We start from the raw sequence: 21,549 nt of genomic DNA, 5'->3' as shown, positions 1-21,549 counted from the left end.
ATGGTTATGAACTAGAAGACAACGAAGTGGGTGACACTAAGGGAAAAATGGTTATGAAGTAGAAGACTACGAAGTGGGTGACAGTAAGGGGAAAATGGTTATGAAGTAGAAGACTACGAAGTGGGCGATAGTAAGGAGAAAACGGTTATGAAGTAGAAGGGCTACGAAGTGGGTGACAGTAAGGGAAAATGGTTATGAAGTAGAAGGCTACGAAGTGGGTAAAAGTAAGGGGAAAATGGTTATGAAGTAGAAGACTACGAAGTGGGCGATAGTAAGGAGAAAACGGTTATGAAGTAGAAGGCTACGAAGTGGGTAAAAGTAATGGTGGAACGATCCTTTATCATTTCAGATTAATGAAACAGGAATCACAGTCACGATGAGAACAATTCAAATGAAATTGTTCACGTTTGAAATTCCGATTTAATGGTTTTTATCTATCTTTATATGATACGGTATTAGCATTGAAATGAGAAAAATTAAACTAAGAAAACAATGTATGTAAATTGTATCCAAATTTTTCTACATGCGTAAGTGTTATGATACCATAACAATAATTCAGTTTCATTAATAAAAAAAAAAAAAATTGTATCGATACACATTCAATTATTAATTCATTACTTCTCCGATATGACAACAGAAAAAAAATAACTCAAATACTTCTACTTCTGATTCTACTGTTCTTGCTACTCTTATTACATTAACATTATAATGAAACTGTTATTATCATGGTTTTTATCAATACCACTGCTATAATTACTAGTTATTACTGCCATTACCACTATTTGTATTATAATTATTCCCATCAATATTATTATAATCATTGCACCACCGATCAGCAACACCCATGGCTCTTACGATTTAGATCTCTTATGTGCAAATGGCATTTAGTCATTACTAACACCTTCTAATAAAAAAAAAATGGCTAAAATAAGTACTAAAAATCATGGTGCACGCAACACATGCTCCTTATCAAGCCCCTACTTCTCAAACCACTTGAACTTCAACTATCTCTAACACTCATTTTTAAAAGCCCCAAAATCCTAGTTACAATCTTCCCAATTAATATTCTTTGAAAAAAATAACTTTTTCAATAAGTATTGTTGCAAAACAAAAATTATTTCACGAGTAACTAAGTGTTTTGTACTAAAGCTATGCCCGTGTTATCTTTATCTAATTGCAGCATTTGTGAAAATGAATAAACCACTTTAAAGGAAGCTTATGGGTAAGGAAACTTCCTGTTTAAAATGTCGTGAAAAAGATATTTCCATAATTATTAATTATAGACAAAGGGCGAATTTACCTAACTATACAAAAGGCTATTCACATTATTTAAAGATCAAGGGAAAAACATAGATTTAAAACAACGCGATTCATTACGTAATTTTTGAATCCGTGCAAACATACTAAAACAGAAGTATTAATAGGTGATCTCCATTATATAATAAAGAGAAAGTAGCTCGCCATATATATATATATATATATATATATAAACATACATATTTTCTGTCACACTGAGCGGCATTGCCAAACTTGACTACTCCGTCTCTCCCCATAGCTCGGGTAGGGGGGACAAGGAGTACTTAGCAAAGGGAGAGGGGTTGGAAAGGGATATTTCTGTGCATGTGTGTATATATAAATACTTAGCCGCTAATTTTCATAGGTCCCTTAGACTAGTTTGTGTGTGTGTGTGTGTGTATGTATATATATATATATATATATATATACATATATATGTGTGTGTGTAAGTATTGTATCTAAAGAAAAATTAAATAGTTAAATAACGTCAGAGAGAGAGAGAGAGAGAGAGAGAGAGAGAGAGAGAGAGAGAGAGGGGAGAGAGAGAGAGAGAGAGATCAAAATAAATACATTTCCCATATCCCTTTTAAAACCAAAGCAATACATTTGTATACAACTCTTCACAACTCTCATATCCAAAGCCCTTCTAAGCAAAGCCACCAAAGAGTTGCTTATTGAAAACCCGCAAGAGAATGAAAAAAAAAAAATTCTCTCGTCATAAATGGTTTTGTATCTTATTTCGCCACAGATGAGAGACTGAATGAGTCTATGATATCTATTTACATTAAGAGGAGGTAAGATGGAGTCGGGTAAATAGAAGAGAACCGTGTAAATAAGAGATGGAACCGTGTAGATAGGAGAGGGAACCGTGTGAATGAGAGGAATGGAGGGAGTGTTCCCAAAGACGCTTTTGAAGATCTCTTGACCTGATAGACTCGGTCGCTTTCATCTCGATCATCTCTCATTGATCATAGTTATCATCACTATCGTCTTGTCGCGATCTCTTCGTCATTATTATTCGTTTTCATTATATACATCATCGTATCGTTTGCATCATTCTGTTTAGCATCCTCGTTCATCAATCATCATTATTTGATTTATTATATTCATCATTTTGTTAACCTCCCATCACTATTCGTATTTATATCAATATATTTCTCATCGTTGTTCTCCATTCAAAAACCATATATGGTATCATTATATTCACCATTACTGCCAGAGAGAGAGAGAGAGAGAGAGAGAGAGAGAGGGGGGGGGGATAGTCATGATTTTTAATGATTCGTTATAAAATTCTAACGAATTTATGGATTTTCGTTTTTATTCAGAAGCAGAGAGAGAGAGAGAGAGAGAGAGAGAGAGAGAGAGTGGATGGACAAGATTTTTAAAGATTCGTTTTAAAAATTTAACAAAATTATAAATTTTCGTTTTATTCAAAAGCCTATGGTTGGAGAGAGAGAGAGAGAGAGAGAGAGAGAGAGAGAGAGAGAGGGGGGGAATAGTCAAGATTTTTAAGGATTCGTTATAAAATCTTAACAAATTTATGGATTTTCGTTTTATTCAGAAGCAAAGAGAGAGAGAGAGAGAGAGAGAGAGAGAGAGAGAGAGAAGATTTTTAAGGATTCGTTTTGAAATTCAACAAAAATGTGGATTTTCGTTTTAATCAGAAGCCTATGGTTGGAGAGAGAGAGAGAGAGAGAGGAGAGAGAGAGAGAGAGAGAGAGAACACACCATCATTCCTCAGCCGAAACAATTTTGTCATTCCAGCCGGTGACTATTCTAGCGATATCATGGAATTTCTAGGCCATTCCAATATTTACGGGTCATGCCGTAGTTCGGGAATTGACGGAATTCTTCGTTAAATATCTCTTGATGGCTGCAACACCCTCCAATTTCCAAAGCTATTTCGATCTTGGTTCTACTCTCTCTCTCTCTCTCTCTCTCTCTCTCTCTCTCTCTCTCCAACCATAGGCTTATAAATAAAACGAAAATCCACAAGTTTCTTGATCCTTAAAAATCTTGACTCTCTCTCTCTCTCTCCTCTCTCTCTCCTCTCTCTCTCTCTGCTTCTGAATAAAACTAAAATCCATATATTTGTTAAAATTCTATAACGAATCCTTAAAATCTTGACAATTGGGAGAATACACAATGCCAGAAAAAGATAAACATTTCAGAATTGTAAACCTCGAGGGAAAAAAAAAAAAATCATATATAAAAAAAAGACGTCACATGAAATTCAAATACCAAAACACAATAAAAAGCCCAGAAAACAATCAAACCTTATGAAAGAAGAATAAAATTTTAATAAATAATAAAAATTCAACTTCTAGTCCTCATTTCTTGTTGCTTGGGCGGATCCTCTATCTAACCATGCTGGGGGGAGGGGGGAGGGGGGGAAGGGAGTAAAGAGGGGAGGGGGGAGGGAGGGGGTATTAGATTCAATCTCAATAGCAATTGATTCGCAAAATATCAACATGGATCGAAGTTGCTATTTTCGTGCCATGTCAATGACGTAAAGATAAGGACGACTCTTTTTATGGGTATACAATCGCTCTCGGCCTGACAAATGTCGATCTCTCTCTCTCTATATCTCTCTCTCTCTCTCTCTCTCTCTCCTCTCTCTCTCTCTCTCTCTCTCTCTCACGCACATTTATAATACTAGATCTCTCTTACTATTCTATATATAAAAATATATAACAAATTTTATATACCATTATATAAACATACATATATATATATATATATATATATACATTATATACATACAAATATAATCATCACCTCAGTAAGGAATACGTATTCACCTAGTTATGTATATGATCTTCCCTTTATATTACCAGCTTCACAAATAATGACTAAAATAATTAACAACATAAAAACGAAATAAAAGTAGTAAAAATGAGAGCTCCTTTATAATGACGTCCTTATATAAGTAATTGCAACCCTCATTAAATACACTGAGTACACTAAGGACACGTAAAAAATAAAAATAAAAAGGATAATCATTCCATTAAGCCTATGAAAAGAGGACATAAGCCTAATTCCCTTAGAAGATAAGGTGTTAAAGCGATAAGAAAATAAAAACAAGATTAATAGGTTAATTGGTAAGGACGACATGATAATCTAACTGCATGTGGCCTAATTAGCAATCAAAATCAATAACAATTAACAATAAATAGGACAATTAATCAAAATGCGAACTATGACCTCTGACTATCAACCAAATTCAAGACGTATTTTCGTCATTAATGAATTATCAAAAGCGAAACAAAAGAAAATATGTGTGAATAAATTAACTGAATAATAAAAAATGGATATATTACTAAATAAATAATAAGATTTTATAGTATCGCAGACTCCACCACCATCTGCCACCTATCCGATAATTGAGACTATTATAATATCTATTCTTAGAAGGCTTGTTATATTAGAACCGGAGACGAATTTCGCCTTTCGTTAAGATAATGACGGCTTTGAAGCATCCGATATCAGCTACTTTTCATAATGGCCCCATTAAGAAAAAAGATGCACACACAACACACACACACACACACACACACACGCAAACCACGTGACCATATCCACTAATGTCTTCAACATTACTTTAAGCATTGCAAATATAAATGCGCTCTCTCTCTCTCTCTCTCTCTCTCTCTCTCTCTCTCTCTCTCTCTCTCTCTCCAGCCATAGGCTTCTGAATAAAACGATAATCAACAATTTTGTTAAATTTTATAACGAATCCTTAAAGATCTTGCAGATTTGGCAAAAGATGCTACTACAAGCATCCAAAGATATGCCATAATTATGAAATATATGGTAAATGTGCGTATTTAGACGGATATGGAGACGAATGCAGAGATCTCCATCCAAAAATATGCAAAAACCTAAAAGAAGGAAAAGGATGCATTTACAACAAAAAAATGTCGATATATGCATCCTGTAACCATGAATGAAAGTAAGAAAACTCAGCAAACTGAAAAGAAAAATGAAAGCAAAAGAGAAACAAAAAAAGAAACAAAAAAGCAGGCCGTGTATATACCGAGCTTTGAACCAAGAGCCCCAAGATATGAGGCCTTTCAACCCAAACCTGCACATTTAGAGCCCAACTACAAAGAATGCATCTATAATGCCAGGGGTTGGTGCAGATATGGGGACAGTTGCAGGTATACACACAGAAATAAATATGAAGGCGAAAGAGCAAATATAATAGAAAAGTTGGATTTTTTAATGGCAGAATTCCGGGAAATGAAGAAAAGAACATCATATCAGAACAGGAAGGAAGCATGGGAGAATCCATATTATTACCAATATTAAATAATGGGGATGAAACACAAACCATAATAGTAATGAATGCACAGGGTTTAGTCACGAGTAACTCTAAAAGGAAAATAGAGTTCTTAGAAGAACTAACCCAAATTGAAAAAAATAGATATATTAAATATTAGTGAAACATGGTATTCCCAAGAGACTGGCAGTGATGACCAGATAAAGGGTTTCCAAACTTATAGATCAGACAGAAAAAAATAGGAATCAAGGGGGAACCGCAATATATGGAAGAGACATAAATCAAGGAAAAGTATGTGAAAAATACAGCAACACAGAATGTGAATTGATTGCGGTAGAATTTGAATTTGAAAAACTAATGAATATTGTAGTTTACAGACCCCCCAAACACTAAGGAGTTTGACATAATAATAGAAAAAATAGATGATATATGTAGAAACCATAAAGACTGGAATATACTCCTATCCGGAGATTTTAACTTTCCTTTCGTGGATTGGAAAGAACGGATAGAAGAAAGTGGTTGTATGTATACATATAAAAAAGATAGTAATAGTAGCGCAGAAGATAAGAGGCAATTTGAAAAGCTTCAAGATATGCTATTAGAACATAATATGCAACAAATAAACCACATTCCAACAAGAAAGGAAAATGTCCTAGATCTAGTATTTGTGAATGAGGTGAATTATGTTAAAGGAAATAATAGTGTATAACACGGGAATTTCAGACCACAATGTCATAGAATTGATAGTTCATTCCAAAGCAAGTGATCACAGAATTAATAAAAGCACAAAACTTTGGGAAGGATATGGAAAATATAACTTTTACAGTAAGAATATAAAATGGTCAGAAATAAATGAAGAACTGAATAAAGAATGGAAAAATGTATTTATAAGTGATAATATACAGGTAAATACGGATATACTGTACAAAATACTGGAGAAAATTGTTGAAAAATATGTACCGAAAAAAAACAATAAACAAAAGACGTGCATACCAAGAGACAGAAGGATCTTATTTCAGAAAATTAAAAGGTGGAAGAAAAATCTTGCAAAAGAAAAAAATGTGTGGAAAATGAGGGAAATAAAATGTAAGATAGAAAATGCAGAACAAAAGATTATACAGTCGAAAGAAAATGAAAATAGGGGACTTAGAAGAAAGGACACTTCAAAATATAAAAAGAAACCCCAAAGTACTTTACTCCTATGCAAAAAAGATGAATAAAAGGAGAATAGAAATAGGCCCTCTAAGAATTGAAGGACGGCTAACGAATGAAAAAAAGGAAATATGCAACATATTAGCAGAAAAATATAAGAGTGAGTTCACGCCAAGAATTGCGAATGAGAATAATGAAACAGAAATGAGAGAAGAAAATGTTGAATATCTAACGGATATAGATATTAATGAAGCAGATATTGTCACGGCTATAAAAGAAATTAAAAATGGATCGGCAGCCGGACCAGATGGAGTTCCAGCGATTTTGTTAAAAAAAAACTGCAAACACTATCGCGAAGCCACTTGCAATACTGCTAAGACAGAGTATAGATATGAGCGAGATATATGTTAAACATAAATTAGCTTATATAACCCCTATCTTCAAAAGTGGATCAAGACTAGAGGCATGCAATTATAGACCTGTTAGTCTAACATCACATATTATGAAAGTGTATGAGAGGGTAATAAAAAAGAAAATAATGAACCATTTGGTCAAAAATAATTTGTTTAATATGGGTCAACACGGTTTCGTACCTGGAAAAAGTACACAGACCCAACTGATAGCTCACTATGAAAACATATACAATAATATGATAAATGAAAAAGACACAGATGTGATCTATCTAGATTTTGCAAAAGCCTTTGACAAGGTAGACCATAACATATTGGAGAAAAAAATGAGAAAGCATAATATTGTGGGAAAGATAGGAAAATGGGTAAAAGAATTCTTGCAAAACAGAAAACAGATAGTGGTTGCAAATGACGAGAAATCAGATGAAGCCCAGGTAATATCTGGTGTGCCTCAAGGTACGGTATTAGCTGCACTGCTATTTGTTATTATGATCTCAGACATAGACTGTGATGTTGAAAACTCCGTAGTGAGAAGTTTCGCCGATGACACAAGAATAAGTAGAGAAATTACTTGTGATGAAGATAGGAACTCACTACAAAGAGATCTAAACAAAATATATGAATGGGGCGGAGATAAATAGGATGGTATTTAACTCCGATAAATTCGAATCAATAAATTATGGAAACAGAGAAGGAATGGTGTATGCATACAAGGGACCTAATAATGAGACAATCACAAACAAGGAAGCAATTAAAGACCTTGGTGTAATTTTAAATAGGAATATGTTATGCAACGACCAAATAGCAACACTGTTGGCTAAATGTAAAGCAAAAATGGGAATGTTATTCAGACACTTTAAAACAAGAAAAGCTGAACACATGATTATGCTTTACAAAACTTATGTGCGTAGTACACTCGAGTACTGCAATGTGATATGGTACCCACACTACCAAAAGGATATTGCGCAAATAGAGAGTGTACAAAGGGTCCTATACTGCTAGAATAGAAGAAGTTAAGGACCTTGATTACTGGGAAAGACTGCAATTTTTTAAAACTATACAGTCTAGAAAGGAGAAGAGAACGCTACATGATAATACAAGCATGGAAGCAAATAGAAGGAATTGCTGAAAACATCATGGAGCTTAAAGTATCAGAAAGAGCAAGCCGAGGTAGATTAATAGTACCAAAAAGCATTCCAGGTAAACTGAGAAAGGCGCACAGGACATTAATCCACTACGCACCAGCATCGATAATGCAGCGACTATTTAATGTGCTGCCAGCTCATCTAAGAAACATATCAGGAGTGAGCGTAGATGCGTTTAAAAATCAGCTCGATAAATACCTAAGATGCATCCCAGACCATCCAAGACTGGGAAGATGCAAAATACACCGGAAGATGTATTAGCAACTCTCTGGTGGATATACGAGGTGCCTCACACTGAGGGACCTGGGGGAACCCAAACAAAAAATAAGGCAATAAGGTAAGGCTCTCTCTCTCTCTCCTCTCTCTCTCTCTCTCTCTCTCTCTCTCTCTCTCTCTCTCTCAATAGAATACTGATATTATACATTAATTTCTGTCTCTGTCTGGACGTTCTGAAGTTATCCACCTTTTCATTTTTCAAATCAGCATGCTAATTCTCGGTTTATCCCGGTGAATAATCGAGTAACTGCACCTTATTACAGACCGGCTCTGTATTATCAATGAACCCAAAGAGAGATACAAAGCGGGCTGTAAATGAAAAATAAATTCCTGACATCTATTCGCGATCGCTGATTGATTGATTGATTCATCTATAATTAACTGGCATCCTAACGCCCAAGGTCATTCACACCGAACGTATCACCGAAATAAATACAAAAGAAAAATAATGTTTCAAACCGATTCGTTCATTAAGCAATGCGATTTCAGATAGCTCAATTATGTTCAGACTGGATAATTATTCTCAATTTCATCAAACTTGAAATTTGTACGGAAATGTTAACCAACTATTCCAGGAGGTTTCGCTATCTTAATTACTACCCATTTCTGAGAAAATAGCAATTCATTATGCTATCCAATTTTCTGAGCGCAGAATGCGAAAGCACTATTTATTTATCTATATTTCATTCTATATATAATGCAAAAAGTGTATATATATATATATATATATATATATATACATGTGTGTATGTGTGCATGTGTGTGTGTCTGTGTGCAAAACCTTTTATCTACCAATTACTCTACACGGGATATTCTAGTGCAGTTGCACTGAAACTTCGTAATGAATACTTGGGTGACAAGAATATTCTACAGTAAAAATAGATAGATAGATAGATAGATAGATAGATAGACACACAGACAGATAGATGGATGTATAGATAGAGATATCTCTACCAGCTTAGAAGATTCTTTGCACCGCAGAATGAATTACCACCGTTACATCCAACTGAACCGACACGTCACTGAATAATTCCGAAGGCGTGACTAATTCATCGTACATCCTTGCTTACAAGTGTCGTGGAAAGGAGACAACTCCTGTCTTTTAAAGGATCTTGGGTCACAGTCATGAATTAAGAGGTCGTTCAATTATAATCCTCTTTTTCTTCTAGGTTATTGCCCGTAAGGCACCTAGCCCATAACAATGGCCAGTAATTGTAGATGATCTAAAGGTTTAAAAGGCCTCTCATGAACAGCAGAGGCAAGGGACAGCGACTTTACCCTAGCAATCAGGACAATGCCCTAGAGACTGACCATATATACATATGATCAGCGAACAAGCCCCCTCTCCACCCAAGCTAAGACCAAGGAGGGATAGGCAATGGCTGCTGATAACTCAGCAGACAGACCTATAGGCTACCCAAACCCCCCTTCCTTACCTCACAGGGATGGTGAGATTGCAGCGACCAAAAGAACTAACGAGTTTGAGCAGGACTCAATCCCCAGTCTGGCGTTCATCAGATAGGGACGTTACCTCATCGGCCATCACAACCCTTGTGGGAGTGATTAAACGGCCTAGTGTGGACGTCTGGATATCTGTTATTGCTTATACAACCATCCGGCGAAGAAAAATTATATCCATTTCTCCTACAGATTAATTTAAATCATTCAAATTTAAGCCATGAAGGATAAATAAGATCTGAAGCCAATAGCCGCCTAAACAGACTGTCAAACCCGTTGCTGGCCGGAAGGGATTTGGAAACCTAAGTATCACGATGCGATCTTAACCATTTGCTAACGTCTACTGCTGCTTCAAGAACAAATAAAACTTAAACATATTGTCTTCTTTATAAAGAAAATAAAACAAGGACAAAGACAGAGACTCATATTGGCAGCAATGAAAGTTATCGAAATTTGGATCAAATGAAAATATATATCGAAACAAATTAGAAAAAAAAAATGTCTGCATGCGAATGAAATTCATCGGGAGCTAAAACACGGAATACATAGATTTTACCCTTTTACATTTATTCTCAATTTATAAATGTGAATAAACCATGAACACTTTTTGCACTAGCACCGACATTAAATTCTAAATTTCCGGGGTGTTAATAATTCACCATGTAGCTTTACGAAACTTAATTGATTTGATTCCTTTTACTGTGGAATAAATTCATCAAATACAATTAATCAACAAAATAACAAATGGCTTTGGAAAATTACTTCATTTCAGATACATATTTCTTCGCTTACCCAGAAGTCAGTTTTAATCTGTTCAATTTACGAAGCAATATGGTCTATGCAATAAACATTGAATGTATTACTTTTGAAGAAAAAAATCCAATCAAGGATGATAAAATAAATAACTAATAATATGCATATTCAACAAAGACGAATAATTCACTTTGTTTATTGTTTTGTAAATTCAAAAACAACAAATCATAAAAGCCTGAACGGAGAAAAACATGTTATTCAAATGCTCTCTCTCTCTCTCTCTCTCTCTCTCTCATCTCTCTCTCTCTCTCTCCAAAATATTCGCAACGTGAACCAACAGTGGCGTTATTTACGCAGATGTCAGTACAGTACCCCAAATACACTGCATTCCTGTCTTTTCCTTGATCTATGCTTGTGCGTGCGTGTATGTTGTGCGCGCGTATGTGCGTGGCATGGCCTGGGAATATGGCTTAAATATGATTTAAAGTCCTCCGTATTTCCTATTAGAATTAAATATAACTCTAAAAACAATTATGACAAGCAAGATGTATCATTAGTATATTTACTATTATCATTATTATTATTGATATCATCATTACTATTATTCATATTACTATGACTAAGGAATAAATTATAATAATACTAAGAAACAGAGGAAACCTTGAGATACTAATGACGATACACACGCATGGCCAGATAGGTTCCATTGCGACCCCCCTTACTTACTATCCCTGAATCAGCAGTATTAGTGCCCGGTATCTCGCAGGTCCTAACATGGGTTGGGAGGAGGATAGGGTGCTGATCATATATATGTAAAGTCTCAATGGCCTGTCTATTGTTTACTGGCGACCCTTAGTAACCGTTTAAACCTTTAAACAAAGAGAGAGTTCTCTATTCTATCTTATTTCTCTTCCTCTTGTTTTGTTGAAGTTTTTATAGTTTATGTAAGAGATATTTATTTTAATGTTACTCTTCTTGAAATACTTTATTTTTCATTGTTTCCTATCCTCACTAGGCTATTTTCCCTCTTGGGGCCCCGGGCCTTATAGCATCGTGCTTTTCCAACTAGGGTTGTAGCTTAGGTAGTAATAATAATAATAATAATAATAATAATAATAATAATAATAATAATAAAATAAGAGGCAGAGAGAGGGACAGAAGAATGGGATAAAGTAAAGGCCACCTGTCAACAAACAGAAATTTGACAGGCAAGCGGTAAAGTTGCTTTACCGATGACACAACCTGTCAAGGCAGCGTGGTAGATACGGTTATAATGTGATCAATATGGATATCAAAATGAGAGAGAGAGAGAGAGAGAGAGAGAGAGAGAGAGAGAGAGAGAGAGATTCCTTCGACACTTCGCATCTATACAGTACTTATTAAAGGTTTAAAGGCCACTCATGAATAGCAGAGGCAAGGGACAGTGACACTGCCCTATCAAGCAGGACAGTGCCCTAGAGACTGACCATATATACATATGATCAGCGCCTAAGCCCACTCTCCACCCAAGCTAGGACCAAGGAGGGCCTGGCAATGGCTGCTGATGACTCAGCAGATAGGCCTAACGGTTCCCCCAAAACCCACAACATTACCTCACAAGAATTGTGAGGTTGAAGTGACCAAAGAAACTTACGAGTTTGAGCGGGATTCGAACCCCAATCTGGCGTTCATCAGTCAGGGATGTTACCACATCGGCCACCATTGCTTATCATTATTATATCAAAATCAAAACATTCTCTAATGATTCTGCAAATGCTCATATCATGCTTATTCTTATTGTTTTTTAAATTTTGACTTTGACCCTCTTCCAAAAATACTGAAAATAGAATTCTGAAATTGGGAAAACAAGAGAAAACTGTTGGGTCAGCAACGTTTCTAAGCTCCTTCCAAGTCACAAACGAATACAAGCGTAATAAAAAAATGTTAAGGACAAATTGGTCTCACAAATACCTTCAGTTTAATTACAGATATTAACTTTCTGTAATATAAAGCCCGGGTTGATATCCACTTGAGTTAATAGCCACGAAAAGAATATATATCACAGTTACTGATAAAAAGTAAATTAAGATGAAAGATAAAATTCAAATGTCTTCCTTACCGAGAGAGAGAGAGAGAGAGAGAGAGAGAGAGAGAGAGAGAGAGAGAGAGAGAGATAGGCGTCTTATCATTATTATTATTATTATTAGTAGTAGTAGTAGTAGTAGTAGTAGTAGTAGTAGTAGTAGTAGTAAAAGCTGAGATACCACCATAATTGGAAAAGCAGGATGCTATAAAACCAAGGGCTCCAAAATGGAAAAATAGCCAATTAAGGAAAAGAAATAAATAAACTATATGAGAAGTAATGAACAACGAATATAAAATATCTTAAGATCAGTAACAACGTTAGAACAGATCTGAGATTTATGATCTACGAAGACAGACTTATGTCAGCCCGTTCAACGTAAAAACATTCGCTGCAATTTTGAACTTCTGAAGTTCCACTGATTCAACTGCCTGATTAGGAAGATCATTCCACAATCTCGTCACAGTTGGAATACAGCTTCTGGAATACTGTGTAGTATTTAGCATCATGATACAAAAGGCAAGCCTGTTAGAATTATCTGTATACTTAGTACTGCGTACGGGATGGTACAGTCTGGGAAGATCTTAAGCAAAGGATGGATAACATTAGGAAAAATTGTGGATAAAGAACTAACCGAACGACAGTGCCAGTTTGATTAATATCCAGATCAGGAATAAATTTAATTGACCGCAAATTAACTACTTTAAAAATTATGCAGTTTAAAAGATAAACCGTACCGAATTAAACGGAATTATGAAATAAGTCAATTATTGAATGCATACAAATATTTTTTTTTAATCCTAAAAATCTTGAAGAGGGAAATTACAATATTCAACCGGGTCAATAACACATGAATTATCAAGTTTTAATGAAATATCGCAAGCATATTCAATACCAACGAGTCGTGTGTACCAGACAAACAACATGAAATGAACCGAAGAAAGTCTCACGCGTATTTAACCAATAAAACGCTTCGTTCAACAATGATTTTTAAGGCAATTCGGCTAATCATCATATTCTAGAAATGCAGGTCTGGAGAACCTTGGCAATTTTACTCTTGACTCAAATTTCGTGTAGTCAACGATGGCCAAACTGGAGACGTGGTAAGCCATCCCGATTCCAAGGAGTCGGCAACTTACCGCCTAGATTCCTAGAACCTTGGAGAGAAGCAGACTACTCCCCACCTGGTTGGGGGGGGGGGGGGGCGGAATCCAAATCCCCAGCGAGTCTCTTCCCCAAGAAACAAACCTTTGTAAAAAGGATTGTAATAGAGCAAAAGCTAGAGTTTGAAGGGTTGAAGACAATCTTCATAAGTGTGGTCCCGCCCCGCTCTGCTGAGTGCCCATGTGGGCATTCCCTCCAGACAATGGACCGCATACTGCGTGGGTGTGAACAGGGGCCAATCTGTACAGATTTGAATCTCTACGAATGTAATCAGGCTACAGAAGATACAATGTTGGCGCGATAAGATATAATTATGACAGCAAACAATTTAAAGGTTAAAGGCCGCTCATGTATGTCAGAGGCAATGGACATTGCCCTATCAAGCAGGACAAAGCACTAGACACTGACCATTTACTGTATACATATAATCAGAGCCCAAGACCCTTTTCACATAAGCTAGGAGCAGGGAGCGCCAGGCAATGGCTGCTGATGACTCATCCTCTACACCTACAGGCTCATCCAAAGCCCCAGCCTTAGCTCGTAAGAATGGAGTAGTTACAGTCACTCAAAGAAACTATCGAGCTTGAGCGGGACTCAAACCCCAGTCCGACCACCACAATAAAAAAAGGTACTAAGTGAATTTAAATATCTATACTCTAATTTTGAAGATTAGACATTTTTCCAAACAAAAATGAGTGGACAAATAATTCATGAAATAAATATAAGAGCAAATGCTTCATTCAAAAATAGTTCCCCATAAGAAATAGAAAACTTCAAACGAATAAGGAACAAATAATAAAAGATTACATTCTGAGAAATGTTTGATAAGAACGGAAATCCAAAAAATTCAAAGCATTCAGAAAACTAACTTAAGAGATGGATGTTGTTTTGAAGATCAAAGAAGAAAAGACAAAGTGGGAGGGATAGGACTGGGGATGTACAGGATAGGGAGGAGGGTTCAGAGGAGGAAAGGGGGGGGGGAGAAGAAGAGAGATTGAGATGATGGTAAAAGTCAGATATATCAACTCTGCAGGCGTTCGTTCCCCCCTTTCACCCCGCCCCAAACCATCACAACACACCCCCTCCCTCCGAGGCTAAGTCTACCTCCTTCTTCCTTCCTCTCAAGGGAATTCTAACGATTCTGGTCACGTTAACATATGATTCCTCCAACGTTATGACTAACCTCCCCCTCCCCAAATACCACAACCACCACTCTTCTCCCCTCTCCCCTCCCCTATCCATTCCCTCTCCAGCATTTCGCGCTTCCCACTTCTCTGCTTCTACGAATCTCCTCCAACTTCCCTAAAACCTCCTCCAATTTCCCTCTGTACTCCCCCCCCCTCCTCCTCCTCCTCCTCCTCCTCCTGTGAACCTCACCCAACCCACCCCACCCCTAAATCGTCTATTCCCGCTCCAGCCCTTTTCCAAAACCTCTCAATGGGGCCTTCCAGCAACACTGTTATTCAGGGGCCTTTTCACAACAATGGTTGATATGATTTTCGATTTTATCTGGAAGCTTTATCTCTAGTTTTCATTTCTTGCCAGTTTTTATCCCTTTTAGATTCGACTGCTTTTTTTAACTATATTTTTGGAAGGTTTTCATTTTTGGGGGGTGGAATTTTTATCAAAATTTACGTAGTGCTTTTCTTTGCTTCATTGTCAACTTTATGAATAACAAGTCATTCGATTTCCCTTATTCTGAAACCTTTGTTACATCTTTCGACCTTTTCGCGTTAAGTAAACATTCCAATATATAAGTTCCAAAAAGTAACAATAACAACTAAATCTTTTCTCCTCGATGAGCATTATTCCTTGCCTCGGTTGGTTGGGCCAAATCCAGAGGTCCAAAGAGGGTATCTTATTCACTTAACCCACAGGGTATTATTCAGAAGCTGCCAATGTACAATGGTCTGAGGTGGCATAAGGCCACTTAAAGGTTTAAAGGCCAAACATGAATGGCAGAGGTAAGGGACAGTGACACTGTCCTATCAAGCCGGACAATGCCCTAGAGACTGACAATATATATGCATATGATCAGCGCCCAAGCTACCTCTCCACCCAAGCTAGGACCAGGGTGAGCCAGGAAATGGCTGCTGATGACTCAGCAGATAGACCTATAGGCTCCCCCAAAGCCAACATCCTTAGCTCACAAGGATGGCGAGGTTGCAGGTACCAAAGGAACGAACGAGTTTGAACAGGACTCGAACCCCAGTCTGGCGTTCATCAGTAAGGGACGTTATCATATCGGCCACCATGAATACACACCAACCAGTTATCATTTCCCGAAAACTAAACGCTGATCACGTAATTATTAGTTAGATTATCAATTAAACCTCAATTTTCCAATAGATGCGTGAGATGAGGCAATAAGTTACTGTAATATTCAATTAATCTTGAAATTTTATCGTTGACAGTGATAATTTATAGCACCTTATACACAGCAAGCTCAATAACGCCTTGGTCATTATTAATAAGATATATTGCTTGAGGGTACACTAGGGCACACTATTCTATCTTATTTCCCTTCTTCTATTTTTGAAGTATTTATAATTTATATATGAAAGATCTATTTTATGTCGTTACTGTGCTTAAAATATTTCAATTGTTCATTACTTCTCATGTAGTTTATTTATTTCATTGTTTCCCTTTCTCTAGGGGCAATTTTCCCTGCTGGAGCCCTTGGGCTTATAATATCTTGCTTTTCCAACTAGGGTTGCAGATTAGCTAATAATAATAATAATAATAACAATAATAATAATAATAATAATAATTATAATGAATCTCTCAGACATTCTTGTTAACAAATACAACTTCTTTTAGAAATTCATCACCTACTTTGCCCTCTCTCTCTCTCTCTCTCTATCTCTCTCTCTCTCTCTACCTCTCTCTCTCTCTCTCTCTCTCTGTATATATATATATATAATATATAATATATATATATATATATATACTGTATATATATATATATGTATGTATATATATATAAATCTATATATATAAATATATATATATATATATATATATATATATATATATATATATATATATATAATGAAGTAATAAGTGTAAAAATATTCTGGCCTCTGCCTCTGAATTCTCAGTTCAAAGCTAGATTTGACTCATGTGCCAATGCAAAAGGATCTCTCTCTCTCTCTCTCTCTCTCTCTCTCTCTCTCTCTCTCTCTCTCTCTCTCTCTCTCTCTCTCTCTCTCTCTCTGTTTACAATTCACAAGCGTTTCCCTTGCAAGATTAAAGAATGACAGAACTTGAAATATTGGATATAAATAAAAACCTGAGATTTCAGCGAAGGCACAAGACGAATGAAAATCTCCTCGTTCTTGCTTATACGATATTTCTATATTTGCCTAACTTGCATTCAGTGCTTTGTACAGTGTAATTATGATACATTGAGAATTATATTGTCCGAAATCTTACAAAGATGCAAACAAAATAAGGATTCTTCAAGTATAGTATTGTTATAATGAAAAGAAAAACCATCACTCATAGAAATAAAAATAAAAATAATCTACAAACAATATCGTTATTCTGGAAAATAAATTGATCAAAAGGATGTCTAAAATATGAAGATTAAATCTAAAATTTTTCTAAAAAAGAAAAAAAAAATGAAGGATTATCTATTTACTCATTTTAAAAAATTATAACAAAGAAGGCATTGCTAAAGAGCGAGTAAATGTAATGATTGAAGCGATAAATGAGCAAGACATCCAGAGAGAGAGAGAGAGAGAGAGAGAGAGAGAGAGAGAGAGAGAGAGAGACCGAACTCCCTCAGATCAAAGGAAAAAGAATCTTAATCATGGAAATGAATTCTTCAGTCATTCAAATCCGTCTCGTCTGCACCCAGACAATCCGTCGGCGATGCACAAGTCGAACGCAACATTCGGCTCAAACTCTCAAAAAGAACGCATTAATTGAAACAGGATAAATTTAACATACCAAAGCATTAGACTTCTTTTATTTTCCTTTTAGGGAGGATGTAGCGGTATCTGCTCAAAGGGACGTCAAGGAGGGGGGGGCAGAAGGAGAGGGGGGAGGAGAGGGGGGAGGAGAGGGGGGGGGAGAAGGAAAGGGGGGGAGGATAGAGGGAATTCCAATGCACATCTGACTTCACTCCACTACAAGTAATCGATGGAAGATAGAGCGGACGTCAATGTAAAATATGTAAATAAGAATGACAACGAGTTAATAATCGGATAAAACACGTTGTGTGCCTTTTAAAATGTTGTCGATTATTCTCCAATGCAATATACCTCATTTCTATGAATAAATAATCGAAATAATTGAATATAGGGAAAGGAATATCTTTACTTCATTTCCGCCAATTGGCGATTCAATTGCCCCTTAAACGTCCATAATTTCACGCTATAGAAATTTTATAACAACCCAATCATAAAAAAATAATTTTAAAATATATCTAAACCTGAAAAAAAAAAAATCAGTAAGAATAACTCGACTATTAAATAATGCACGAAGGAGGAACGATAAACTGTCAAAGCCAGAGAAATGCGAATGATATATATGGAAAGGAATATCTTTACTTCAGTTCCGCCAATTAACGATTCAATTACTCTTTAAACGTTCATAATTTCACGCAATAGAAATTTTATAACAATCATATCATAAAGAATAATTTTGAAATATATCTATAACTGAAATAACAAAAAAAAAAAACAGTAAGAATAACTCGACTATTAAATAACGCACGAAGGAGGAACGATAAACTGTCAAAGCCAGAGAAATGCGAATGATATATATGGAAAGGAATATCTTTACTTCAGTTCCGCCAATTAACGATTCAATTACTCTTTAAACGTTCATAATTTCACGCAATAGAAATTTTATAACAATCATATCATAAAGAATAATTTTGAAATATATCTATAACTGAAATAACAAAAAAAAAAAACAGTAAGAATAACTCGACTATTAAATAACGCACGAAGGAGGAACGATAAACTGTCAAAGCCAGAGAAATGCGAATGATATATATGGAAAGGAATATCTTTACTTCAGTTCCGCCAATTAACGATTCAATTACTCTTTAAACGTTCATAATTTCACGCAATAGAAATTTTATAACAATCATATCATAAAGAATAATTTTGAAATATATCTATAACTGAAATAACAAAAAAAAAAAACAGTAAGAATAACTCGACTATTAAATAACGCACGAAGGAGGAACGACAAACTGTCATAGCCAGAGAAATGCGAATGATATATATGGAAAGGAATATGTTTACTTCAGGTCCGTGAATTGGCGATTCAATTGCCCCTTAAACGTTCATAATTTCACGCAATAGAAATTTCATAGCCTTATCATAAAAAATAACTTAAAAATATATCTAAAACTGAAATAACAAAAAAGAAAAAAAAAACAGTAAGAATAACTCGAATATTAAATAACGCACGAAGGAGGAACGACAAACTGTCAAAGCCAGAGAAATGCGAATGATAATTATGGAGCCAAATTTCATGCAGAGGCAAGCTGTCGATACGCATATCAGTTATGGATTTATGGACGCGGAACTGTCTATAACATATTACAGATAAGCTTGGTCAAAATATGACTCAATTCCCTTTGCTAATGGACCGCTGAGTAACGTCTTTCTCGCGCAGAGGTTTCAGGTTTGAGAACATCATTTTACTTGGAGGATTTTCGATTAAGAAAAAAATTAGGCAGGTGTTTAAATATATTCATATATATCATATATGAATATACATACTTGTATGTGCATGTATATTGATAAATAACACCCATACATACACCCATATATGTATGTATGTATGTATGTACATATATATATATATATATATATATATATATATATATATATGTGTGTGTGTGTGTGTATATCTACATATATACTATATATACACATATATAGCATATATACCATATATGTATATATCTATAAATAACACACATATAGTCTACATACCATATATAAAATACACAAAAAGATACACACATACAAACACACACACAAACACACACACACATATATATATATATATATATATATATATATATATATATATATATATATATATATATATATATTTAAATATATGTGTGTCAATATTATGTAGTGCGCAAGTATGAAGACGGAGAGAAGAAACAAATTGATCATTTACAATATATTTATAAAAAAAAAAATAAAAAAAAAAAAAAAAAGACGAAGCAAATCGATGGAGAGCTATCTGCAGCCTTCCGCACCCAAACCAAATCCTAAAACATTAAGGGAATTAGAGATGAAACTCTCAACGATAAGACGATGCATTTTCCTCCCGAGATCGTCCTGTTATCCATGAGAATTTTACGCTCCACCGCATTTCTCTTACCTTTTTGCGTCGCTGGTAATCTCCGTTCTCTCTCTCTCTCTCTCTCTCTCTCTCTCTCTCTCTCTCTCTCTCTCTCTCTCTCTCTCTCTCTCTCTCTCTCTCTCTCTGTTACCAACTAACATCTTCATCTTGGAGCCATTAGTCCGAACAGACACCGAGGTAAAGTTCCTACCATGGGTCTCTCTCTCTCTCTCTCTCTCTCTCTCTCTCTCTCTCTCTCTCTCTCTCTCTCTCTCTCTCAGAGATAGCACACTATGAAAACTTATACAAAAATATGATAAATGAAGAAGACACAGATATGGTATATCTAGATTTGGAAAAGCCTTTGACAAGGTAAACCATAATGAGGAAACATAATATTGTGGGAAAGATAGGAAAATGGATAAAAAGAATTTCTACAAAACAGAAAACAGATAGTGGTTGCAAATGACGAGAAATCAGATGAAGCTCAGGTAATATCTGGCGTGCCACAGGTTACGGTATTAGCTGCACTGCTGTTTGTTATTATGATCTCAGACATAGACTGTGATGTTAAAAACTCTGTAGTGAGAAGTTTCGCCGATAACACAAGAATAAGTATAGAGATTACGTGTGATGAAGATAGGAACTCATTACAAAGAGATCTAAACAAAATATATGAATGGGCAGAGATAAATAGGATGGTATTTAACTCCGATAAATTCGAATCAATAAACTATGGAAACAGAGAAGGAATGGTATATGCATACAGGGGACCTAATAACGAGACAATCACAAACAATGAAGCAATTAAAGACCTTGGTGTAATGTTAAACAGGAATATGTTATGCAACGACCAAACAGCAACACTGTTAGATAAATGTAAAGCAAAAATGGGAATGCTATTCAGACACTTTAAAACAAGAAAAGCTGAACACATGATTATGCTGTACAAAACTTATGTACGTAGTACACTCGATTACTGCAATGTGATATGGTACCTACACTACCAAAAGGATATTGCACAAATAGAGTGTACAAAGGTCCTTAACTGCTAGAATATAAAAAGGTTAAGGACTTTGACTACTGGGAAAGACTGCAATTTTTAAAATTGTACAGTCTAGAAAGGAGAAGCGAACACTGTATGATAAAACAAGCATGGAAGCAAATCGAAGGTATTACTGAAAACATCATGGAGCTAAAAATATCAGAATGAGCAAGCCGAGGTAG

This window comes from Palaemon carinicauda, chromosome 9 (assembly GCF_036898095.1).
Source record: "Palaemon carinicauda isolate YSFRI2023 chromosome 9, ASM3689809v2, whole genome shotgun sequence".
NCBI lineage: Eukaryota > Metazoa > Arthropoda > Malacostraca > Decapoda > Palaemonidae > Palaemon > Palaemon carinicauda.
Note: the sequence above shows the minus strand (reverse complement) of the source record.